The sequence below is a fragment of the Rhinoraja longicauda genome, chromosome 11 (genome assembly GCF_053455715.1).
Source record: "Rhinoraja longicauda isolate Sanriku21f chromosome 11, sRhiLon1.1, whole genome shotgun sequence".
Lineage (NCBI taxonomy): Eukaryota > Metazoa > Chordata > Chondrichthyes > Rajiformes > Arhynchobatidae > Rhinoraja > Rhinoraja longicauda.
Genome location: NC_135963.1, coordinates 34,226,814 through 34,253,172, shown reverse-complemented (window position 1 = coordinate 34,253,172; position 26,359 = coordinate 34,226,814). Strand labels below are relative to the sequence as shown.

The 26,359-nt window shown below is 39.7% G+C and overlaps 1 protein-coding gene across 11 annotated transcripts in view; it reads left to right on the top strand.

Annotated features, from left to right (window-relative positions):
• Nucleotides 1–26,359, top strand: part of lrrc7 (leucine rich repeat containing 7) — a 266,336-nt gene that overhangs the window by 26,536 nt on the left and 213,441 nt on the right. Inside the window, exon 1 of one of the 11 annotated variants that reach the window (XM_078407360.1) lies at nucleotides 23,719–23,779. The exons of the other annotated variants lie outside the window; for them this stretch is intronic. The gene's annotated coding sequence lies outside the window, so the exon portion shown is untranslated. Of the gene's footprint in view, nucleotides 1–23,718; nucleotides 23,780–26,359 lie in introns of those variants that run through there. 11 annotated transcript variants of the gene reach the window in all.

The window sequence follows — 26,359 nt, the reverse complement described above, 5'->3', positions numbered from 1 at the left end:
CAGTTTGCTGTTGGTAGTTATCTAGGTCAGTGTGTGTGGGAATACTTGGTGTGATTGAATATTCGCTTACAGTAATTACTCATTGTCACACTTATTAAATAGGACAATGAAGTCTTAACAATGCATGTCGAAGGCATCTGGTGGGGAGATGAAAACAGGTTTTTTTTTAAATGGTTAAAATTTTGAATTTACTGGTATGAGGCAGTTAGAGTTCCAATTATTAAACAAGAATGTTGGCTTGAGAGATTTAGTTAGAAAGAAGAATGAATTTGACATTCAAATGTGAGTTCCGAAACATCAACTAAGAAATAGTAGCAGGAGTAGGCCAATCAGCCCCTGATGCCTGCTCTGATTCGATAAGATTTATGCCACTTTCCTGCACTAACACCATATGATTCTATGATTCCCTTGATATCTCTACAAAATCTATTGCACGCTATCTGGAACCTTCTCAATGATTGAGAATATCTAGCATTCTTGGGCAGATATTCCTAAAGATCCACTACCTTCTGGATGAAGAAATATTTCATCTTAGTCCTGTATGGACAACCCCTTCATTTTGAAACTGTAACCCCTGTTTGTAGATACCGCATTCAGAGGAATTATCAACCTCCCATCTAAGGTCCCATATTGGCTGAGTTGATGAATGTTTCCAGTATTTTCTGTTTTATTAAACTTGTCAAGTCCTTCAAGATTATATTACATTTTAATGAGATCAAATCTCATTCTACTAAAGGAGAGTACAGGCCTATTCTGCTTAATCCCTACTTTTTCAACAAACCTCCATTCCAAGAATCAATCTAGTGATCTTTGATGCATTTTTTCCATCGCAAACTTATCTATCCTTTATTAATGGTGACCAAATGCTATATATAATATTTCAGATGTCATCTAACCACGGGTTTACCAAAATGAGGTCAAATGATAGGAGTAGAATTAGTCCATTTAGCCCATTAAGTCTACCCCGACATTCAATCATGGCAGATTTATCTTCCCCTCAACCCCATTCTCCTGCCTTCTCCCCATAACCTCTGACATCTGTACTAATCAAGAATCTATCTATCTCTGCCTTAAAAATATCCACTGATGGCCTCCACAGCCTTCTGTGGCAAAGAATTCCACAGATTCACCACTCTCTGAACTAAAGAAATGTCTCCTCATCTCCTTCCTAAAGGAACGTCCTTTAATTCTGAGGTTATGATCTCTAGTCCTAGACTCTTCCACTAGTGGAAACATCCTCTCCACATTCACTATTCTGTATGTTTCAATGAGGTCCCCCTTCATTCTTCTAAACTCCAGCGTTTTTGCATACTTGGAATAAATGCTTGCATTGAGTTTGCTTTCTTTATTACTGATTTGACTTGCAGATTAACTTTTTGAGAATCCTGCACCAGCACTCCCAATCCTTTTGCACCTCCGATTTCTGGATTCTCTCCCCATTTAGAAAATATTCTACGCCTTTATTCCTACTACCAAAATGCATGACTCTACACTTTGCTACACTATATTCCATCTGCCACTTCTCTGCCCACTCTCCCAACTTGTCTAAGTCCTTCTGCAGAGTCCCTGCTTTCTCTATACTACCTGGCCCTCCATCTATTTATGTATAATCCATAAACTTGGCCACAAAGCCTTCAATCCCCTCGTCCAAATCATTAATATACAACGTGGAGAGTGGCGGCCCCAGCTCCGACCGCTGCGGAACTCCACTAGTCACTGGCAGCCAACCAGAAAAAGCCCAGTTTATTGCCACTCTCTGTCTTCTGCCATCCAGCGTACCTGCTTTCCATGTTAGTATCTGCCCTTTGATACCAAAGGCTTTCATCTTCTTTAGCAACCTAATGTGTGGCACCTTATCGAAGGCTTTCCGAAAATCTAAATTAACAACATCTACTGACTCTGCTTAGTCTGTCCTGCTATTTACTTCTTCAATGTAACTGGGGCGGCACGGTGGCGCAGCGGTAGAGTTGCTGCCTTACAGCGAATGCAGCGCCGGAGACTCTGGTTCAATCCTGACTACGGGCGCCGTCTGTACGGAGTTTGTACATTCTCCCCGTGATCTGCGTGGATTTTCTCCGAGATCTTCGGTTTCCTCCCACACTCCAAAGACATACAGGTATGTAGGTTAATTGACTGGGTAATATGTAAAAATTGTCCCTAATGTGTGTAGGATAGTGTTAATGTGCGGGGATCGCTGGGCGGCGAGGACTCGGTGGGCCGAAGGGCCTGTTTCCGCGCTGTATCTCTAAATCTAAAAATATATATATTTTTAAATCTAAAGAATTCCAGCAAATTTGTCAAGTAAGACCTCCCCTTCACAAAGCCATGCTGACTTCGGCCTATTTTATCGTGAACCTCTAAGTACTCCGTAACCTCATCCTAATCAGATGTGCAGCACTTTGGTCAACGTGGCTTGTTTTTAAATGTGCTATACAAATAAAATTGACTTGACTTGACTTGACTTTATAATGGACTGTAAAATCTTACCAACCACCGAAGTCAGACTAACCGGCCTATAGTTCCCACTATTCTGCTTTGGTCCCTTCTTATGCAGCAGGGTAATATTGGTAATTTTCCAATCATCTGGGACCACTCCTGACTTTAGTGATTCATGAAATATCACTATCAATGCCTCCATAATCTCTAAAGCCACCTTTCTCAGAACCCTAGGGTGCAGTCCATCCAGGTAACTTATCTACCTTCAGCTCTTTCAGCTTCCCAAGCACCTTCTCCCTAGTAATTGCCACTCCACTAACTTCCACCCCCTGACTCTCTTGAATTTCAGGCACGTTGCTGGTGTCTTCCACTGTGAAGACTGATGCAAAACAGTTATTCAACTCCTCTGTCATTTTTTTATTCCCCATTATCACTTCTCTTGCATCAGTCTCCAGCAGTCCAATGTCCACTCTTGCCTCTTTCTTGCTCTTTATATAAATGAAGAAACTCTTGCTATCCTCTTTAATATTATTGGATAGCTTCCCTTTGTTTTTCACCTTTTCTCCCCAAATAGCATTTTTAGTTCCCTTCTGTTGTTCTTTAAAAGCTTCCCAATCCTCTGGCTTCCCACTAATGTTTGCTATGTAATACGCCTCTTTTTAAAAAGTTTATACTATCCTTGACTTTCTTTGTCCGCCTCATGGCCGCCTCTTTTCCCCCTAAAATCTTTCTTCCTCTTTGGAATGAAAAGATCCTGTATCTTCCAGATTATTCCCAGGCATTGCTGTTCCACCGTCATCCCTGGTAGGGTCCCTTTCCAGTCAGCTGAGGTCAGCTCCTCCCACATGCCTCTGTAGTCTCCTTTGCTCAGCTGCAATACTGACACATCCAATTTCACCTTTTCCCTCTCAAATTGCAGATTAAAACATCATATTGTGGTTGTTACCTCCTAATGGTTCCTTTACCTTGAGTTCCCTTATCAATTGTATAACACTAAATCCAGAATTGCCTTTTCCCTGGTAGGCTCCACTACAAGCTGCTCTAAGAATCCATCTTGGAGGCACTTTACAAATTCTTGGGGTCCAGTACCAACCTGATTTTCCCTGTCTATCTGCATATTGAAATCTCCCATGACCACTGGAGCATTGTCTTTTTGACATGCCAATTTTATCTCCTGATGTAACTTGTACCCTATATCCTGGCTATTGTTTGGGGGGCTGTAAATAACTCCCATTAGAGTATTGTTACCTGTATAATTTCTCATCTCTATCCACAATGAGTCTACATCTGATCCTATGTCATTCCTCGCTAAGGATTACATTTCATTCCTAACCAACAGAGCTACCCCACTCCCTCTGCCCACTTTTCTGTCTTTCCGATATGACGTATAACCCTGAATATTCAGCTCCCAGCTCCGATCCTCTTGTAGCCACGTCTCTGTAATTCCCACAACATCATACTTAAATAGAGAAAGTAATCACTACTCTTGTACTCAAACCTTCATGCAATAGTTTATATTAAATCTTTTCCCTAAACGGTCTCTGCAGAAGGCGGAAAGTGGTGGAGATGGTAAGATGTGACTAGTGTTGGGATCCCGTTGGAGGCAAAAATATTTATTTGTTGTTTTCTCAGCATCCTGCTGTTGAAATCCTTTTATTTTCACTTCACAAATGTATCCTCCATGCTAATACAACCTACTTAATTTGCCCTCAAAACCCTGTCGATCACATTATTTTTTTACTTTTCTGAATTTTCCCTGAGGTCATCTGGATTTGGCCCCGATTTGTCCTGTTTTTTCTCTGCTTCCAGCTTTTCCACTCCACTCTCCCTACTCCAATCAAAGAAGAAGGGTCCTGTCCTGAAATGCCAGCTATCCATTTTCTTTGGAGATGCTGGCTGACCCACTGAGTTATTCTTCAGCATTATGGTAAGCCTCCATTGCACCCTCTCCAAAGCTTTTACATCTTTCCTGTAATGAGGCCAACAGAACTGCACACAATATTCCAAAAGCACCCGACCAATGTTCCATAGATCTGCATCACAACTTCCTGACTTGTACTCAATGCCCCTAGCAATGAAAACAAGCATACCATATGCCTTCTTTACCACTGTTAGAGGGAATTTTGTGTTTAACCTGTATCTAAAATCTGGCTTCACGTGGGGCCCAGTTGTCCTCTTAATAATGTCTCAGATAGGAACACACGCAAAGAACGTCTTGTGGAGCACTGGTGAGTTTATCAAACAAGTCGGTTTATTCAAGGCCTTAACAGTGCGCACAGAGAAACACTCTGAGAGAACCTGCAGCGTCCACACCATTTTTACATTCCCACAACACCAATGGTTACAGATTAATTTTACACCTTTAAAACAATTCACTGCTGATCAACATCTAACCTGTTTCTTATTACATGTGGAATTTACACATGATAAATCTATTTATCACCTCTCCTAACATCCTTAATTGTTGGCCTCTTTTCCCATCGTGCTTTCCTAGTACATAAGCACTTGAGTTAAACATATTACAAACTAATCATCTTTCTTATAATTTTCAAAATTTCCTACATCAGATTCCCCCTCTTGGCACTTAGCAATGCCCAAGTTAGCCTTATTAAATCACACCATCCAATGTACCTTCTGGTGCTAATTGATGCTTTTCTCTGTCTTCATGCCTGCTTGACAGGGTTTTTAACTTATCATATTGGTTTCTATTATACCAAAATAAGAAAATCAAAACAATCACAATCAATAACATAAAAGTTTGAAGTGATGACAGTTTCTAAAGAGAGTTCCTGAATATTTAACACCATACCACCGGAGTCCCTCGTCATCAATATGATGATGAGGTGGAGATTCAGCCATTGTGTACATTTAAGGCAGAGATTGATGGATCATCATTTTAGGGAAAAGATTATATTAGTGCAAAAAAGATGCAAAAGATTAGTTTTGATCTTGCTATGATTTGTTGAGTAAGACGGGACTGGATGCTTTGCTGTTCTATTTCTATATATTGTCATATTAAACCTCTGAGCGTCGTCTTGCAACCGTATTTCTGATGACATGCTCACTTAAAGGGAGTGCTAGAATGAAGTTGGAGGGACAGAAGGTGTAAGTGGATGTTAACAGGGATCTTAATTACCCCAACAGCATTAATGTATCCCGAGATGAAACCTGAACATCTAAGAAACCTTGTCTAAGGAGCTGTTGCATTTTCTGAGGAAGGCTTTCAAAAAAAATGACATAAGGTGCCAGTGTAACTAGGGTAATGTGGATTGGTGTTGGAAATCGGGGGTGGCGGGGGAGAAATCTGGAAGAGAGAAGGGAAGGAACAATGCTTGGCAAATATACAGGTGTGGGGCATTTTTGAGAGGCAGATGATTGGACAAAGGCCAGGGATGAAAAAGACAGAGTGTGTGAGACAAAAGGATTGAAGCGTTGCACATTGTGAAGCTGGAGGAAGGAATATGGGGGAAGGGAAGGGGAGAAATAGATGTGAGTCCCGGTGGACCACAGGGAAGAGGGGTTGGGAGAAGTAGGGGAAAGGGTTTGATGGTAAGCTAACTAGTTCCTCCAGTTTACATGTGGCCGCTCTCCTGCAATGGAGGAGGCCGAGGACAGAAAGGTGAGTATGAGAATGGGATGATAAGTTAAAATTGTTAGCAACCAGAAGATCTAGTAGGCCTTGGTGGACTGAGCGCGTTTTTGGAGAAACAATTGCCGAGTCTATGCTTTGTCTCGCCTATGTATAGGAACCACATTGGGAAGTGTGAATACAGCAGATGAGGTTAGAGGAGGTGCTTGTGACCCTATGTCTCATCTGGAAAGACGGCTGGGGTCACTGGATGAATAGGAAGGTGAAGGTATAGGGACAGGTGTTACATCTCCTGCAGATGCAGAGGAAAGCTCTGCAGAGGGGGTGGTTTGAGTGGAAGGGATGAGTAAACCAAAGAGTTGCAGAGGGAATGGTCTCAGCAGAAGGGATATGAAGATGTGGGGATTGGAATATGTGACTGGTGTGGGGATCACATTGGAGATAATAGAAATGTTGGAGATTGGTGTGTTGGATGCAGAAGCTGGTGGGGTGAAAGGTGAGGACCAGGGAAACTCTAGGCTTTTCTCTGAGGGAAGGGGAGCAACAGCAGAACAACGGGAAACAGAGAAGACACGTTTGAGGGATCCATCTATGAGAGCAGAGGGGAAACCACGTTTACTAAAGAAAGAGACCATCTCAGATGTCCCAGAATGAAAAGCCTCATCTTTGGAGCAGATGTTATGGAGGCGGTGAAATTGAGAGTAGGGAATAGTGTCTTTGCAAAAGGCAGCGTGGGAAGAGATGTAGTCCAGATACCTGTGGGAGCTGATGTGTTTCCATTAGACATCAGTCGATCGTCTGTCCCTTGTGATGCAGATAGATCAAGCACATTGAGAGAGGTCTCAGAGAGGCCAGGTGTGTTTGAGGGCAGGGTCGAAGTTAGTGGTAAAGTTAATGAAATCGATGAGTTCTGCACATGCGCAGGCCTGTTGCAGTCATCGATGTGGTGGAGAAAGAGTTGGGGGATGGTGCGAGTGTACATTTGGAACAAGGACTATTCAACATGTCCAACAAAAAAGCTGATATAACTGGGGCCCATTCAACTCCATTTACAAAGTTGTGGCCTCCCCTCTAATATGACCTGTCATGCACATTCTATTCTTATTGCCTATTGTCTAAACAGTGCAGTCCTGAATATCCTTACCTTTTGCTCCTTCCTGCTTCCACAGTGTACATTGATAAAATCAGTTCATAATTTTATTAAGTTTCATGTCTGCAGTTCATGGAGGTATGCTTACTCAAATAAAAACGTTCATCTCTTTGCTTATTTGTAATTGCACATAGCATAGTGCCTTGAAGTTAGCACATATTGCAGATTTCCCACCACATCTAGAATATTGCCCACAAACAATATGAACATATTCGGCCCTGAAAATGTGTCGGGTACCAAATTGGATGCCAATTACTTCAAGATGCATTGAATTTTCAAAACTAGATTTCTCCTGAAATAATTTTACCCTTCTGCAATTGTGCTGCAAGTAATGGATGGAAGTGAGAAATTGTGTTCCATACTGCGTACAATGAAGGAAAATAATTGAATTTTGAAAATGGTTTTATGTGATTCATATCAGTTTTTCTAATTTATTATATTGCACATACTTAAATGTTTTTAATCTAACATGGTAAAGAAATGCTTCAAAACTTATCTCATACCTTGTGAGTCATCAGTGTTATACATTTAAATAACAATTGGAGGTAGGCAGAAATAGAAGAGATGGGGGTGTTGACAGACAGCAGGCATTAAGGAACTGTATCCATCAGATATTTTATACTATCTCTTGGAAACATTACTTACATGTATCTTTGACACCACAGCATATTTGAAGCTACCCAACTGATAACAATGGTGATACAAGGAACTGCAGATGCTGGTTTACTAAAAAAGACACAGTGATGCAGTAGCTCAACAGGTCGGGCATCATACAGCCCGAAGAATGATAGTGACCTGAAAGTTGTCTATCCATGTTCTCCAGAGATGTGGCCTGACCCACTGAGTTACTCCAGCATTTTGAGGGTTTTTAAAAATCAAAATGGTGGCTGAATTTGTAAATTTAGGCCGTCATACATATTTACATCAAAACTGTCTTTTTACCATTTTTGGACAGAAGAAAATTGTTCATATTCTATATAATTGTTTCCAATTCTGTAATAATAAAAATACATTGTTAGTGGTCGAGTCCAGAGGTTGCTTTGAAAGACGAGAGGGAGCACCATCTTGCTTCACATGGTATATTTGCCCAAATATTCCTGTGGGTTGAGAAAGACTAAGCACACATGTGCACCAATCACATTGCTGTTAATTAGAGAAGAATGTGGAGTTTGTTCTAATCGGGAGTATGCCATAGGGAACTCTGGATATGGATTGTAATCTTCCACTAGCATGATGATTGGTTAAATATCAATATGCTATAATTGAATTGTTGTGAAATATCTGAGGGATCTGTTTTGTTAAACACACTTGCAAAGTGGCAGATTAGCACCAATAAATGGTCCAAAGAAATGTTTTATTTTAAAAAGTAGTAATTATCGCATGGTCACATCAAAGAAATGTTTCATTTATGAACCTTGTTTCACAAGCATGTCTATCACCACATCATTTAAATAGAGTTAGAGAATGAATTTTGCTCCATAAGTCCGTTTCTGCTGAGCCCAGAGTTTGATGGCCCCATCAAAGAAATGTTTCATTTATGAACCTCTGTTTCACAAGCAAGTCTATCACCTCATCATTTAAATGGAGTTAGAGGATGAATTTTGCTCCATAGGTCAGTTTCTGCTGAGCCCAGAGTTTCCTGCACAACTGCACTTGCCTAGTGTAAATGTTACTGGTGCACTGCAGCCGGGAGCTGTTTAGAAACATTTATTTCACATTTTAATAGTTTAAATAATAAACAAATTAAAAAAATGAAAACATCAATACTTGAAAATAATTAAAACCCTAAACAAAATTAAAACGTGAAGCAGTAACCTCTTTGCTTCCCAATTTCAGCATAGAACATAGAAAATAAAGCAGTACAGCACAGGAACAGAAAGGGAAGAATAAATCAAGCAATTAACAGCCAGTTAGTTTAATTTTTTGATTGGTGAAAAAGCTATTAACCTTTGTTGGAAAGGCACAGAATAATCTGGGAAAGGAAGCATGGATTGTTAAGGAAAAGCCCTGTTTGAAGAATAATTGTATTTGAGGAGGTAATGTGGAGGGTCAGAGAGTGCAATGCATTTAACGTAGGATACATTGATTTTAACAATACTCTCTCAGGGTTTCACAAGGCTGCTTCATTAGAAAATGCAAAATATATGGGATGAAAGGAAGAGTGGCATATTGAATCTAAAATTAGGTATGGTTGATGAATGTTTTTGTGTTTGGAAGACTTTTACCACTCCAGCTCAGCAGGGACTAGTATGCAGTCCATTGATTTTTGAAATTGATGTTAATGAGTTAGACCTAGTCGAAGCATAGAAAGTAATGCCATGGAGGTTGTGCAAGAGCTGTATACAACACCCCTTAGGCAACAACTTGAATATTGTTTACTAGAATTGTGACCTTATTATATTAAGGCAGTAGAGAGGTGCAGAAGAGATTAAAGAAGATGCTGCCAGGACTAGAAAATGATAGCTATGGAGACAGACTGGATAAGCTAGAGATGTTATTTTTGGAATAGAGGAGGCTGAAGACAGATTTTATTGAAATATATACAATTCGTGAATAAATGTGAAGGTTTTCTTTCTGTGAGGGGCTTAGATTTTAAGTAATTGATTAAGGATTAGAGGAGAGATTAAATATTTTTTCAAATGGAGGAGGAAAGGGTTGGAAATCAACACCTGACAAGGTAATAGCAGCATAAACATATATCACATTAAAACAGTACTTGGATATGTATTTGACGAGTGATTAGAAAGCATAGAAAAATATGAGCCAAAACAGGCCATTTGGCCCTTTTGAGAATGAATGCTTCACCATTGAATACAAAATAGTGCTGATCCTGTATCTCGACACCAGCATTTTGAGTGTTTGGACATATCTTGAGGGTGGTCAGTTTTATGGCCGAGGAGGTGCTGAATGTCCTAATATGTATGAAAGTAGACAAATCCAGGTCTGATCAGATGTATCTGAGGACACTGTGAGAAACTAGAGGAGAAATTGCAGGTGCTCTGACTGAGATATGAGTCATTATTAAATATGGGTTAGGTACTGGAAGGTGGCAAATGTTGGGCCTCTGTTAAGAACCACAAGACATAGGTTCAGTTTAGTTTTGTTTAGTTTATTGTCTTGTGTATTTTGTCATGGGTACAGTGAAACGCTTTAGTTATGTGCTAACCAGTCAGCAGAAACACAAAACATGATGACAATTGAGCAGTTTACTGCGTATAGATACATGATAAGGGAATAACATTTAGTTCAGTTCAGTGAGTGTAATGCTCAGTTCAGTTTAGTTTAGATTATTGTCATGTGTACCGAGGTACAGGGGAAAACTTTATGTTGTGTGCTAACCAGTCAGCAGAAAGACAATACATGATTGCAATCGATCCATTTACAGTGTATAGATACATGTGTGAGGTAAAGTCAGCAAAGTTCGATCAAGGATAGTCTGAGGGTCACCAATGAGGTCGATAGTAGTTCAGCACTGGTTGTGGTAGGATGATTGAGTTGCCTGATAACAGCTGGGAAGAAACTGTCCCTGAATCTGGAGGTGTGTATTTTCACACTTCTATACCTTTGGCCCAATGGGAGAGGAGAGAAGAGTGGCCAGGGTGCAACTCCTCATTGATTATGCTGCTGGCCTAGCTGAGGCAGCTTGAGGTATAAATAGAGTCACGAGAAGGGAGGTTGGTTTGTGTGATGGTCTGGACTGCGTCCACAATTCGCTGCAATTTCTTGCTGTCTTGGATGGAGCTGCTCCCAAACCAGCTGTGATGCATCCTGATAAAATGCAAGGCGAGAGGGGAAAGAATTAATAAGAATCTGAGGGGCAACTTTTTCCACACAGAGGGTGGTGGGTATATGGAATGAGCTGCTGGAGGAGGTTGTTGTAGCAGAAACTGTCACAACATTTAAGGCATTTGGAAAATGTTTAGAGGGATATAGGCCAAACACGGGCAGGTGGGACTAGTGGAGATGGGGCACCTTGGTCGGCATGGGCAATCTGGGTCGAAGGGCCTGTGTCCGTGCTGTATAATTCTTATGACTTTATGACCATGTTCCCAATTTCTTCCTAAGTCCTTTAATTGTTCATTTGTATCCAGCAATTTATCTATCTCTTTAAATATACTTTCATCAACTTGGCTTCCGCAGCCTTTCTGGTGGCAGAAAATTCCAGAAATCTCTCATTGTTTTTGTTCTAAATCTCTTGAGAGATGTCCTGTGACCTGTCATTCTTGTTGCCTTTCCGCCTACTTCCAGCCAGGTGAAACATTCTTGCTACATTCAGCCTGTAAAGTCTGTTAGAACATTTTACATTTCACTGAGATCTCCTGTCGTTCTTACCCTGCTGATTGCTGGCTGAGCCAACCTAATTTTCTTTATGCTTGCTCCATGGCTGGTATATTTTTTGTTAGGTAAGCAGACCAGAACAGCATACCATTTGTGATGTCTTGTCAAGGTTCATATAGTTGTAATAAGACATACTTTTGCAGTGGAGGCCAAGTATCATTTGCCACATTGACTACTTATATACCTGCATGTTTACTTTCAGAAAGTGGTGTAGAAAAAAAAGCAAATCTTTTTGCAGATCTCCATTATCTAATCAATCACAATTTAAATAATATTCTGCCTTTGTGGGCTCCCTGCCCTCCAAAAGTGGATAGCTTCACATTTATCCACATTATACTGCACCTGCCATTTACATGCCTACCCACTCAATTTGTCTAAATACCTTGAAGTGTCTTCACATCTTCCTCACAGATTGCAAACACACCCAGTTGCATGCCATCAGCAAATTTAGAAATACTACTTTTGGTTCATTTATTTAACATGTTGATGTATGGTATGAATACCGGGGGTGCAAGCACAGTTTCTTACAGTACCCCGTATGTCACCTTGTGCCACCCTGAGAAAAAAAATAATTTACTCCTGTTCTATTTCTTGTCTATCAACCAGACTCCAATCCATGCATGGATTTTGTATGACCCCTATTCCATGCACTTTAATATTACCCATTAATCTGTAATGTAAAACTTTGTCAAAAGTCTCAAGATAATCTAAGTACATCATGTCCCTTATCTATTCCAGGGTACTCAGGGGTGTGGCTCTAGAAATAGTGGACGCATTGGTGATCATTTTCCAATGTTCAATAGATTCAGGATTAGTTCCTGTGGATTGGAGGATAACTAATGTTATCCCACTTTTCAAGAAAGGAGCGAGAGAGAAAACGGGGAATTACAGACCAGTTAGCCTGACTTCGGTGGTGGGAAAGATGCTGGAGTCAATTATTAAAGAGGTAATAACGGTGCATTTGGATAGCAGTAAAAGGATAAGTCCAAGTCAGCATGGATGTATGAAAGGGAAATCATGCTTGACAAATCTTCTGAAATTTTTTGAGGATGTGACAAGTAAAATGGATGAAGGGGAGCCAGTGGATGTTGTGTATCTAGACTTTCAGAAAGCCTTTGATAAGGTCCCACACGGGAGATTGGTGACCAAAATTAGAGCACATGGTATTGGGGGTAGGGTGTTGACATGGATAGAGAATTGGTTGGCAGACAGGAAACAAAGAATAGGAGTAAACGGGTCCTTTTCAGAATGGCAGGCAGTGGCGAGTGGAGTACCGCAAGACTCGGTGTTGTGGCCACAACTGTTTACCATATATATTAATGATTTGGACGAAGGAATTAGAAGTAACACTAGCAAGTTTGCAGATGACACAAAGCTGGTGAACTGCGAAGAGGATGTTAGGAGGTTGCAGGGTGACCTGGACAGGTTGAGTGAGTGGGCAGATGCATGGCAGATGCAGTATAATATAGATAAATGTGAGGTTATCCACTTTGGTGGCAAAAACAAGGAGGCAGATTATTATCTCAATGGTGTCAGGTTAGGTAAGGGGGAAGTGCAGCGAGACCTGGGTGTCCTTGTACACCAGTCACTGAAAGTTGGCGTGCAGGTACAGCAGGCAGTGAAGAAAGCTAATGGCATGTTGGCCTTCATAACGAGAGGATTTCAGTATAGGAGTAAAGAGGTTCTTCTGCAGTTGTATAGGGAGTATCGAAAAGACTAGGCTTGTAGTCTCTGGAGTTTAGAAGGATGAGAGGGGATCTTATAGAGACATATAAAATTATAAAAGGACTGGACAAGCTAGATGCAGGAAAAATGTTCCCAATGTTGGGGGAGTCCAGAACCAGGGGCCACAGTCTTAGAATAAAGTGGAGGCCATTTAAAACTGAGGTGAGAAGGAACTTTTTCACCCAGAGAGTTGTGAATTTGTGGAATTCTCTGCCACAGAGGGCAGTGGAGGCCAAATCACTGGATGAATTTAAGAGAGAGTTAGATAGAGCTCTGCGGACTACTGGAATCAAGGGGTATGGGGAGAAGTTGGGCACAGGTTACTGATAGTGGATGATCAGCCATGATCACAATGAATGGCGGTGGTGGCTCGAAGGGCTGAATGGCCTCCTCCTGCACCTATTTTCTATATCTATAGCTATATTCCAGCAGTAACTTCCTCAAGCGGCACATTGCTGCCTCCTAGATAGTAAATTTTCTCAGATTCTGTGAACTAATTGCACTAATGTCTTATTTTATACAGTCTTTTTCATTTCACTGTCTTGTCTATGTGCCTGTAACGCTGCTACTTTCATTGTACCTCTACTTTACTTTCAACTTTCGACTTTTGAGATACAGCGTGGAAACAAGTACTTTGGCCCACCGAGTCTGCACCAATGGACTCCCTGTACGCTGATCACCCTGTACGCTAGCTCTATCCTGCACACTATGGACAATTTATAATTTACATAAGCCGATTAACCTACAAATCTGTACGTCTTTAGAGTGTGGGATGAAACCAGAGCACCTGGAGAAAACCCACATGGTCACAGGGAGAATGTACAAACTCCGTACAGACAGCACCCATAGTTAAGATCGAACCCTGGTCTCTAGCGCTGTGACAACAACTCTACCGTTGCGCCACTGTGTTGCCCTTAAACCCTGCCATACATGTGCAATGAAAATCAGCTTGATTTGATGTTACCAGAAATTTTAATCAATGCATTGGAAAATTCAAGATGGCAGAAATATTGGAAAAATTAAAGACATAATAATTTTATTAAATCTTCTCTTCCTTTCTGTTATTGAATGATTACGTTGACTTTCTGTATCTTCAATTTATTCTATTCCATTTTTAATTTATTTGTTCCCTACATGTCCTGTTGTAATTTTTGTCAACCAGTCAGATGAAAGTGAGACACATATTTTGAAGTAAAATAACACTAAACAATTCAGTTAAGTTCTGTCGATCTTTTGTGACCTTGTTTGGCCTCAAAGGGAGATTAAATGCAATGTATGTTTTTTATTATTGTCGGGGATAAGGAATCTAGTCAGTTATTAAACATTGTAGGTCTCATAACTACTTTACTACATTTTAATGGCATTAATACGCATTATATATATATTAACAGTGTTTTAAAAGTTTATGGACTTCAGTTATAAATCTCACAGAACAAGCCTGTTTTCCTGTGTAATGCTCTGCTACGTCAGCTTCAATGATTGCTGTTGTATTGCAAGTTCTCAGAGCAGTCAGCACGGTACAGCATAGCTGCTATGTCAAAACGCAAAGTGCTGGAGGGACTCTTGGAGGCTTCTCCCATTAATATTCTAGGACCCATCATTAACCAGAACCTTTAATTTGTCAGCCATATAAATATTATAGTTGCAAGCATAGATCAGAGTCATGGTGTATAATGGTGAGTGCTTCTTGCCCAGACTTCCTACAGGACACATCAGAAGTGTGATTGAAATACTCCATTTATTTGTATAAGCCAAGATCCAACATCTCCCATAAAACCTGGCAACATCCAGGGCAAAGCAGCCTGTTGATTGGAACCCCTGTCCACCAATTTATTCATGGATTAGTTCCGTATCTGGTGCACTATGGCTGCCAAAGTTATGAAAATGACACTGCAATTACCTGCCTATTCTCCTCTCACTGTATCTCTACAAATTTGCAATCTCAGCCACCGAAAATGACGGCAGGCATCTGGAAGTTTCACTTGTTCCAAATTCCCATTCGATTTGCACACTATCCTGACTTGAAAATATGTTGCCATTTATTTTTTAAGTTGCTGAATTTAAATCCAGAAACTCGCTTACCTAACAGCTTCACCAGAAGAACTGCTGTGGGCCAAGAAAGTAGTTCTACCTCAAGGGTAGGTAGGGATAGGCATTATGTTTTGACCTTGTACATTATGCCTACATCCTATAAAGAAATCTTCTGTTTTTGAGGAATCTTGCAAGAATTCTTGATCGTTATTTTTCTTCATTTCTCAGTGTCTGAAGACCAGTGATAGTCCATTTCAGCTCCAATATCAGTCATCATTATTTTTCAAGGAAATGGTGTAAAATTGAAGATGGATAAATTGAGGAAGTGCAGACTGACAGCACAGAATTAGTCTATGCTTCAGCTGTCAAATCTTCTGCCTTCCTTACCCTTATAAGACTGAATTCAACAGTTCATGAACATATGGTGTGACATACATCTGAATTTCATGTTAGAGTGTCTCTCTTATGGAGGTGAAATAACTCACAAGTAACAACTAAATTTCTTCAGATTATTAACTGTTGGTCCTACAAATTTTGAAATTATTGCTAAAACTGTGTTAAACAGCTTATTGTATTGGTATGTTACAAATTACATTCAACCAGAAGTCTTCTATGAATTGCATATTAGTTTTATTGGATGAGACTAATTAAAATTATACATTTTTGAATAAAGTATGTTTTACTTGGTGCTATTATTCGTAAGAGCCGCAGATATACGATTGAATACTTAAGTGGTGATTGCGATCAACTATTGACATTTTTGTATTGTATTATATAGACTGGTTTTATGGTCACTGGTGAATCAACAGCACCTCTCTGGATTGAATAAATATTAACTTTTTGTTCCCTTGTGTAATGCCTTGAACTGGAAGAGGATATTCTGTGAACAGCAATCCTTTGATTATCATTATGAATGTCTTTAGCATGAATGAATGCACTTGTGGCAAGAAGGATTACATCAAGAAAACATAACTCATCTCTGAACTCAGCAGCGTTCAAGGTGGGCTGCCTTAATGAGAAATGAGATTTTAAAACTTTTGCTGTATAATGGAATGTTTAGGCTCAAGTATCTTGTTAACTTTTTGGTTTCTGCTTTTCAAATGCAATATATTTAATTTTGGCACATTAAGATAAAATAAAAAACGGAACAATTTATCTATTTCGGCCTCTTCTCCAGGTTGGGAATCACTATTCAAACGAATGGGGGTTGTAGTCCTACAACAGGTCTGACTGATAGGATAGGAGGGATGAAATTACCAGCAAGACACAGCTTTGATGTTCTACACAAAGTGGAGTCTAGTGACCAATCAGTGGCAAATGAACAGACATCTGTCTGTCAGTACATAATGACGCGATGTGCTGAAATAACTCAGCAGACCAGGCAGAATCTCTGGAGAACATGGATAGGTTATGTTCTAGGTCGAGGCCCTCCTACATACTGTCTGTCAGCACATCTTGGATTTGAATTGGGTCCAACAATTATATGTGGACAAGTGGCAGAATGTCATTTCAATCCAAATGGTTTGGCATTTAGTTTACCAGGGGAAGTTTTAGATGGCTTCACTAAAATCACCTTGTCCCTGGTTTCTGCTCTATCTCAGTTCATTAGGATCCCTAAAAAATTAATATCCCTAAAAAAATCCTAATACAGTGTTTTTAAAAGGTGAATTTAAAAAAGCTTTGGGGTTAATATTAGCGTGCACATCTGTCATCACCAAAATCCCAAACGTGCCCTCTGATGGTAATTTTACTGTAATAGTGCAGATTTTTGCTGCTGCTGGACTTTATGTACTACTCAGACTTAGCATTCAGCTGTGTCTGCAATCCTATTGTTTACCATGGGGATTGTAGGGCTATAAATCATACAAAGGTGGAAGTAAATTATTTTCATTCAGTTAAAATGTTTTAAGTGTTGATTAATTTTATCTTCAATGTTTAAATTTACTTAATTATAGTAGTTTTTAAGTCCAAGACACTCTAAAATGTTTTAAATGATCCAGACAGCCTTTACAGCTGGAAAACAAAAGACAATAGACAATTGGTGCAGGAGTAGGCCATTTGGTCCTTCACGCCAGCACCGCCATTCACTGTGATCATGGCTTATCAATTGCAGGCAGGCAGGCTTTGACAACTGTCATAAAGTCATAAGGGTCATAAAGTCACAAGAACAGGTCCTTGTGCCCATATTGTCCAAGGTAGCATTCTGGGCTAGTCCCATTTGCCCTCATTTGGCCTACATTTCTCCAATCCTTCCTATCCATATATATATACCCAAATGTCTTTGAAATATGTATTTGTATCTACTTCTGCAGCTTCTAATGAATGACCCTTTAAGTGAAAAGTTGCCCTGAGATACCTCTTAAATCCCTCCCTCTCAACTCTTGGCGGTCATGGTGGCGCAGCAGTAGAGTTGCTGCCTTACAGCGCTTGTAACGCCATCCACCCGGATTCGATACCGACTATGGGTGCTGTCTGTATGGAGTTTGTATGTTCTCCCCGTGACCTGCATGGGTTTTCTCCAAGAGCTGCGGTTTACTCCCACACTCCAAAGACATACACCATTGGCTTAGTAAATATAAAAATTGTCCCAGTGGGTGTAGGATAGTGTTAATGTGCAGGGAAACGCTGATCGGCGTGGACCCGGTGCGCCGAAGGGCCTGTTTCCACGCTGTATCTCTAAACTAAACTTGACTCCATTCCCTCCAGTTTTGGAATTTTCTACCTTGGGGGAAAAAAAAGCGTTCACTTTATCCATGCCCTTCAGGATCTTGTACACCTTAATAAGGTCACCCCTCACCTTCCTATGCTCTAAAGAAAATAGTCCCAGCCTATCCAGTCTCTCCCTAGAACCCAAGCACACGTCCGGGTGACATCCTGATGAATGTTTTCTGCACCCTGTCTAATTTATTGACATTCTTCCAACTTATTCACACCTTTACTATAGCTGGCGATCAGAACCTCACAGTACTCCACTTGCATCATAATGACCCAACCTTTGTACTCAATACCCTTCCCAATGAAGGCAAGGGTACCAAATGTCTTCCTTACCACCCCGTCAACCTGTCTTGTCACTTTCAGAGAAGTGTGCACCTGTACTTCCAGATCGCTCTGTTCATAAGATCATAAGAGAGGAAATAGGCCATTCTGCCCAAATCTGAAATAAAAAGAGGAAATGCTCGAGGCAATCAACAGAGCAGGCAGCATCAGTGGGAAAGCAAAACTGTCTTCCGGTCTTTGACCTGAAACATTAACTATGTGTTCCTATGATACCCCTGACATAGTGAGGTGTTTCCAGTACTTTCTGAGGATAAAATTGTCTCAGCTTTGCCCTCCTTCCCGAATTGTTTTCCTTATTCTCCTTTCCCTCAATCTTCAGGGCCTCTCTTTCATGCATAATTGATGAATAAAGGCCGCTGGTAATGTGCTGATTCTCTGGGCCAATGAGGTGGATCTTTGGCCTTAATGTGCAAACATTTATAACATTGCTTGCTCTCTGCTAGATAAAACATCGTGTAAGATGTATGTTAAACAGTCTTGTTTAAAAAAAACTCCAAATAATTAGCTTGTTTTTTTTGTAGATTGATTAAATCAAGTTTACTTTGGTTGATTTGATTTTTTGCAAACTTAATACTGCTACATGAAAATTCTGCCAGAAATTGGGGTATACTTCCTATGTATTTTGCTGTGTTGAATAATCTGCCCCATTCAGTCTTTAAACTAATCATAGGCATCATGCAATTATTTGCAATTTAACATTACTCCAGTTGAAACAACTTATTTACTCCTAATTAATGGAACTAATTGTGTATGTATATATTGCAAGATTACCTCTTTTTTCTCTTCCCTCCCATGGTAAAGATAATGATTTATTTCAATAGTTTGAGCAATTGGCTACAAATAGAATCATCGAGACATGCAGCGTGGAAATGGGCCCTTAAGCCCAACATGCCCATGTCAACCAAGATGCCCCATCTTAGCTTGTTCCATTTGGCTTAAAATCTGTCTTATCCAGGTTAAGCCAAATGTTAACATGACTTTTATACCTGCCTGGATAATATAAAATTTAGCAGACTAGCAAAATAAAAAAAATAGCATTTATCCCTGGGAATAAACTTCCCAGCTTATTTGTGTTCATACTCTTCACCAATCAATTGTTTTCAAGTATTTATTTTACAAGTATTCCTTTTTCTCAGGGATGGGAAATCAAAAACTAGAGAGCATAGGTGTAAGGTGAGAAGGGAAGGATTTAATAGGAATCTGAGGGGCAGCGTTTTCACACAAGGGTGGTACGTTAATGGAATGAGCTGCCAGAGGAGGACTGAAGCAGGTACAATAATGACATAAGACATTTGGACAGGCATGTGGGTAGGAAAGGTTCAGAGGCATATGGGTCTATTGCTGGCAAATGGGACAAGTGTAGATGGGAATCTTGGTCAGCATGGATGAGTTGGGTCGAAATGACATTATGACTAAATGTATTGTGATGTTTTCAAGATGTTTTGAATCACAATTTATACTATTTGTTACGGCATTTAAACAGACATCTGTTCTGGTAAATCTTTTTTTTTCCCACTTGAATATGCTTCTGTCCTGAAAACACTGATTCTTGTTTGAGCATGATCCTACAAGTATCTACAGATTGTCTATTGATCATCTTTTAATATTAGCAGAATTATTTCAATCCAATTCTAATCTAACATCACAATGATAGAAAACCATAAACTTAAGCTATGTAATGAGAGTGAAGATGGAAGATTTCCTTCTCAATTTGGATAGCTTAAGGAGCTGACACTAGATGTTGTGTTTAAAGTACTGTGTTAGTTTATTCTGAGTCCTATCATGGAAGATTACAGGTGGACAGAAAAAAATATTCAAAAATGTGCTCCAAAACATCGTTGAAGAGCTTCATCCCCACAGACTCATTGGAATCTTTAGTCCATAACAACAGAAAATGTTAGATGTTTATTGAGCATGGCAGATGTTTATTGAGAACTTCAAGGCCATTTGTCAGAAGCACACAGTAGTCATGTGTAAGCAATGCTTCACAAACTATCTACCCACCTATTCTGACAATCATTTTCTGGAAGATTGATGTTCTCACATTGACCTTATTAGCTATTTTGTACCCTTCCAAGTGCAGTGTAAGTAAGTCATCCTTGGTCCTGAGGGACTGGCTAAAAAGAAGAGAAAGATCTTAATACAAATTTGGAAGTGATCTTAGAGTTCAGATATGTATTATGGCAATGTAATTAATAACATAGCAATCAAGGTTACATACTAAACCAGTTGTGATATTGGGCTTACAAATCTGCAGTTGTTGGTGACATTCTAAGTAGTAAATATCACCAGTCAGGATTACTCAAGTACATTTATTTTTACAAATACAAAATACATCAAAAACAGGAAATCTGAAATTTAAAAATGGTAGAAATACTTGGACAGAATCTACAGACAGGGAAGCAAGGTTAATGATTTTTGTCAAAACTTCAATTATCTTTCTGACCTATTTGCTACTTTCATTAAATAACACCAAATCTTACATCAAGACGATTGATGATGGAGCTAAACATTAATCATGTTTACATATTTTGTTCTATTAGTTGCCTTCCTCATGTTTTTGTGCCCTTGCCTGTTTTTAGATGGTGTTTTTTTAAATATTAATTTGCTCCACTAAATTTAAATCATTTTGGAAGCACAAGAGACCGCAACTGCTAGAATCTTGAACAAGTAACAACCTACTGGAAGGAAATCACTTCTATTGGCACTTGTTCAACGGTACACCATTAAACGGTAATATACAGCCTTTAATATGTTATAGTAAAGGCTCATGTAGGATTTATCCTCCTAATTGCTTGCTGACCAGAAATTAACTTCCATTGATTTGTGTATGAGGATGTCCAGGTCTCTATGAAGACAGCAGTGTCACAACTAGTGGAACTGCCACCAAACCTCCTTGCCTCTGGTGTTGTCTGTGTTAAATTTCCAGTTTTCTCCCACATTTCAAAGATGTGAGGGTTGGCAGATTAATTGGCCAATGTAAGTAGTTCTTAGTATGTAGGGTTTTGTAATATTTGGGGAGAATTGATGGGAGTATGGGGAGAATAACGTTTGATCAATGTAGTTGGGTGCTTTATGGTGAGAATGGATTGTGGAGCCAAAGGGCCTGCTTCCATATTGTATGCCTCCGTGACTAGCATATTTCAATCCATAAAACAGCTCTACCTTTCTACTTTTTTTCTGCTAAAGTGGATGACTTCAACTTATTTTCTGCATTATATTCCATTTCCCATGTACTTGACATTCATTTACCCCATCAATATTTTCCATAAGCCTCAGCATCCTCCTGTCAGCCCATATAGCATTAGCAAACATAAATTGCACTTCTACCATCCAACTCATTGATTATAGATTGTGAGCAGTTTAGCATCAAAGCACTGATGGCACAGTGACACATCTAGTATGGTTACAGTTGCTCCCTCGCAGTGCTAGAGCTGTAGGTTCAATCATGGAGTCTGCACGTTCTTGTGACTGCATGGTTTTCCTTCAGGTACTCTGGTTTCCTCCTATGTCCCAAAAGTATGTGGGTTGGTAGATTAATGGGCCACTGTAAATTGCCCATAGTGTATAGGTAAATGGCAGAAATTGAGGGGAGGTTTAGATTATGATTAGATTAGATTAGAGATCTAGAACAGAAACAGGCCCTTCGGCCCACTGAGTCTGCACCAACCAGTCCGCAGATCCCAATGCATTAACACTATCCTACACACACTAGGGACAATTTACATTTATACCAAGCCAATCAAAACCTTCAAACCTGTAGTGTGGAATGTGGGAGAAAACCGAAAATCTCGGAGAAAACCCACACAGGTCACAGGGAGAATGTACAAACTCCGTACAGACAGCACCCGTAGTCTCCCGGGTCTCCAGTGCTGCATTGCTGTGAGGCAGCAATTCTACCTCTGCACCATCGTGCCGCCCTACCATAAGCATGTGATGAGGAAGTGGGGAGAATAATATGATCAGTGTGAATGTGGTTGATGATCAGTGAGGGCTCATTGGGCCTAAGGGCGTAATTCAATGCTGTACCTCTCTATGACTTTTTAACTCAGTGGACAATGCCTCACAACCTGAAAATGATCAACTTATTTATGCATTTTCTATTTCTGCCTGTTATCCGATCGTCAGTTCACATCATTATATTACCTCCATTTATCCCCGTGTGCTGTAATTTAGTTTAATAATGCAGTGCCTTATGAAAGTGAAAATACACTGCATCGATAGGTTCACACTTCTCTCCTCTGCTCATTACAATCACAATACCAACACATTTGTCAAATACAATTTCCTTTTCATAAATTCATGTTAAATCTGACAAGTTCAGTTATTATACAAAGCCCGTAAAAGGTTTCTTTAATTATAGATTTCAGAATTTCCCTACCAATTGGTGGCTGGTAATTGGGCCGTACTTCCTTGTATTCTCTCTACATCTATTCTTAAATACTGTAATTCTTAAATTCTTAAATAATGAGTAACTCAGTAGGTCAGGCAGCATCTCTTGAAAAAAGGAAGAGGTGACATTTCGGGTCAAGACTTAAAATGTCACCGATTCCTTTTCTCCAGAGATGTTGGCTGACCCGCTGAGTTATTCCAGCATTTTGTGTCTGTCTATGGTGTAAACCAGCATCTGCAGTTCCTTCCAACATTGGATAGTAAGGGATGCTGATTTGCTCTTTTCAAAATGAATCGGAGGGAGTTGCTATCGAACCTTTGAACTAGTCCCAGAATCAGATAAAGGAGAGTTGCTATTAGGATGAGCTGACTCACAATTTTAACATTCCACCACCATCTCTTCCTCTCTTTTCAGGATCAGTAATCCAGAACGTTAGCATGTATTTGTGTGTGTGTGTGACAGACAGACAGAAAGGCAGACAGATGCATCTAGGTCAAGGCAACATTTTGCAGCAGAAACCTAATATTGTGAATGTAAAAACACATAATTAAAGTGGGCCCTGTGTATAGAATTCTTATCTTTTATAGTTGCATCATATTATATCCAAACTAAGGAGATTGAAGGAATGACATTTGCATCGGTGTGAACATTGTGCATTTTGAACCAGGTGGTCAGCAGAATTCTATGTTGGCCATATGACACTCTGGGTTACAGACATAGAAACAAAATAATCAGGATTCTTGGCCACTTAATTGTGTCCACCAAAATAAAAGATCCCCTTTGAGATATGAATTATCGTTGCATCCTTGCCTGGAATCCTTCATTCATATGCAATGTTTCTACTTCAAATATTTGCTAAATTTACTGAATCGAATTCTTGTTACAGTTGAAATAAACTCTGCAAGCATTTGCAAATACATGGTTGAACCTTTGATAGCATAACAGTACTGATATAGTCTCCAAAACCAGGGGGAGCTACTGATCAGTACCTGTATTTCACTGACACCAAATGACTCTCTGCACATTGGAGTAAAACGGGGGAAAAATCTGCTACAGAATAGTAAGTCATATTTTATCTGATTAGAACTTACATGGTGAAGCCTTTTCCTGGAAGCCACTAACATTGCAGGAGACCAGCATGTAAATATAAAATGACTGTAATGTGATCTTCAATACCTAGGTGCAGAATAATAATCAGCCTGGGCTTGTGTTACAGTGCTGTGAGGCTGGAGTAGCATTGGTTGATTTTGATGCTGGAAAATCATCTTGGTGGTGCATTTCAAGATATTTTATAATTTTTAAACACACAAGGAAAGCTAATGAGTACTAATCAAAATGTTGCTATATGAAAAAAGATATAGACATTACTGTGAGTACCTCTGGACAATGGGACTTGTAATGAAGTTTATATAATGTAGGCCATCATACATAGAGTTAGTAGCATATGATAAGAAAGTCAGGAAAGGTTGACAATATTTTCTACATTTCCTTATGTAATTATTCCTTTTGATTGTTTTTACTCATGAAACATCAATAACATAGGTTTCAGATACAAAAAAAGGTATGCAACTTAATAAATTATAGGGTGAATAATATAATACCATTTATGATTTAAAAAAATGTTTAACTCTTGAGTACTGCCAAGAATACTTAGTTTGTGTTTGTAGAATCTAAAGAGCTGCATTGCAGAGAAGTAGGGACTAACAGATCCCTCAATGCTTTTCGTGTTGATCAGAGATTCTTGTTTCCATGCCAACATACTATAAGTGGAGAAGCATGCAGTGCTGCAGTTTAATCTTTTTGGAGGAAGCTGTCAGTTACAAATATTGTTACACCCACTATTTGTGGGAAAGCATGCTAACTTGATAAGTGTACAGTCCGTTTCCTTTCCTTCCCATTGCCTTACTCGATTATTTTTCCCTATCCTTTATGAAGTGTTCTGACTCATGTCTGGGAATGGCTTTGGTGAAACTGATTTATTGTTCAGTTACTATTATTTTTATGTGGTGTGTGTTTAATGGAGGTCCATAGGCATTAAATTTTCCTTGGAAGACACCGGAGCTGACCCCTATCCACATTTTATGCAATATCCAAATATAAAAATGGGAATCAGTATTCTGAAGTGCCAGCATTTTTTTTCACTCATGTGACTGGCAAGACCTATGATGCAAGATGAGAAGTGAAGATCCACCCATAATGCTGCTAAATAGGGTATCTCAGCATTTTGACTCGGCATCTTTTAAGGAATTGTCATTTATGTGTAAGTAAAGATAATACGTGATTTAAAAGTGATGGTCCTGTGCCATTGGCCTTTTGGTTAAGGAGCTCGCGTGTAAGGGAGGTGCTACTGAAAAACCTCTTTGGCAAATTCCCACAATGCATTCTGTGCACACGTAAACCAAGGAAGAAGGACAAGTGTGCTCAACTTGTGAGTGTTCAGTAACCGCCCAGGATTTATGTTTTACTTGCAGCCCAGGCATACTTGCTTTTCTATGCCTGAGGAATTTTCTTTTTGTAGTCTTGGCTTTATATTTTTAATTGATTTTAATGAGTGTGGCATTTGTTACCCTCCCCTTGATAAGTTGGTGGTGAATCAGGCCCTTGAAACACTGCATGCCACTTTGGGAAGGCATTCCCACAATGCTGGGTAGAAATCTTGAGTGGCAAAGGATCAGTGATTTATTTCCAAGTTGGGATGGTGCACAAATTAAAGGGAAACCTGCAGGTGGTGGTGTCCTTCTACAGCTGAGTGTGAAGGGAGTAGCCTAGAGGAGTAACTGTGTGGTGCCTCAGGGACCGTGGGAATAAAGATTCAGAATGGGAAAGTTTGTCTTGGATGGGAGGCAACCTGCTTGAATTGTTAGAGCAGGACTCATCCTTGCAAATTAAATATCCGTCATGCTTTCAATTCTGTTTTATAGTCTGTGCAAAGTTTTATATTGTTATGCAAAGCCCCTTGGGCAACAGTGACCACCATATGGTGGAATTCTGCATTAGGATGGAGCGTGACACGGTTAATTCAGAAACTAGGGTCCAGAACTTTGAAGGTATGAGAAGGGAATTGGCTCAGATAGACTGGCAAAATATACTTAAAGGGTTGACTGTGGAGATGCAATGGCAAAGATTTAAAGACAGCATGGATGAACTCCAGAAATTGTTCATTCCTGTCTGGCGAAAAAATAAAATGGGGAAGGCGGCTCAACAGTGACTAACGAGGGAAATCAAGTATAGTGTTAAATACAAGGAAAAGGCATATAAATTGGCCAGAGGAAGTAGCAAACTGGAGGACTAGGAGAAATTTACAACTCAACAGAGGAGGACAAAGGGGTTAATTAAGAGGGAAAAAAGAGCATGAAAGAAAGCTTGTGGGGAATATAAAAACTGACTCTAAAAGCTTCTTTATATATGTAAAAAGGAAAAGATTAGTGAAGACAAATGTAGGTCCCTTACAATCAGAGACAGGTGAATTTATAATGGAAAACAAAGAAATGGCAGACCAGTTAAACAAATACTTTGGTTCTGTCTTCACTAAGGATCTCTCAGAAATACTAGGGGACCGAGGATCTAGTGGGAGAGAGGAACTGAAGGGAATCCACATTAGTCAGGAAATGGTGTTAGGTAAACTGTTGGGACTGCAGAC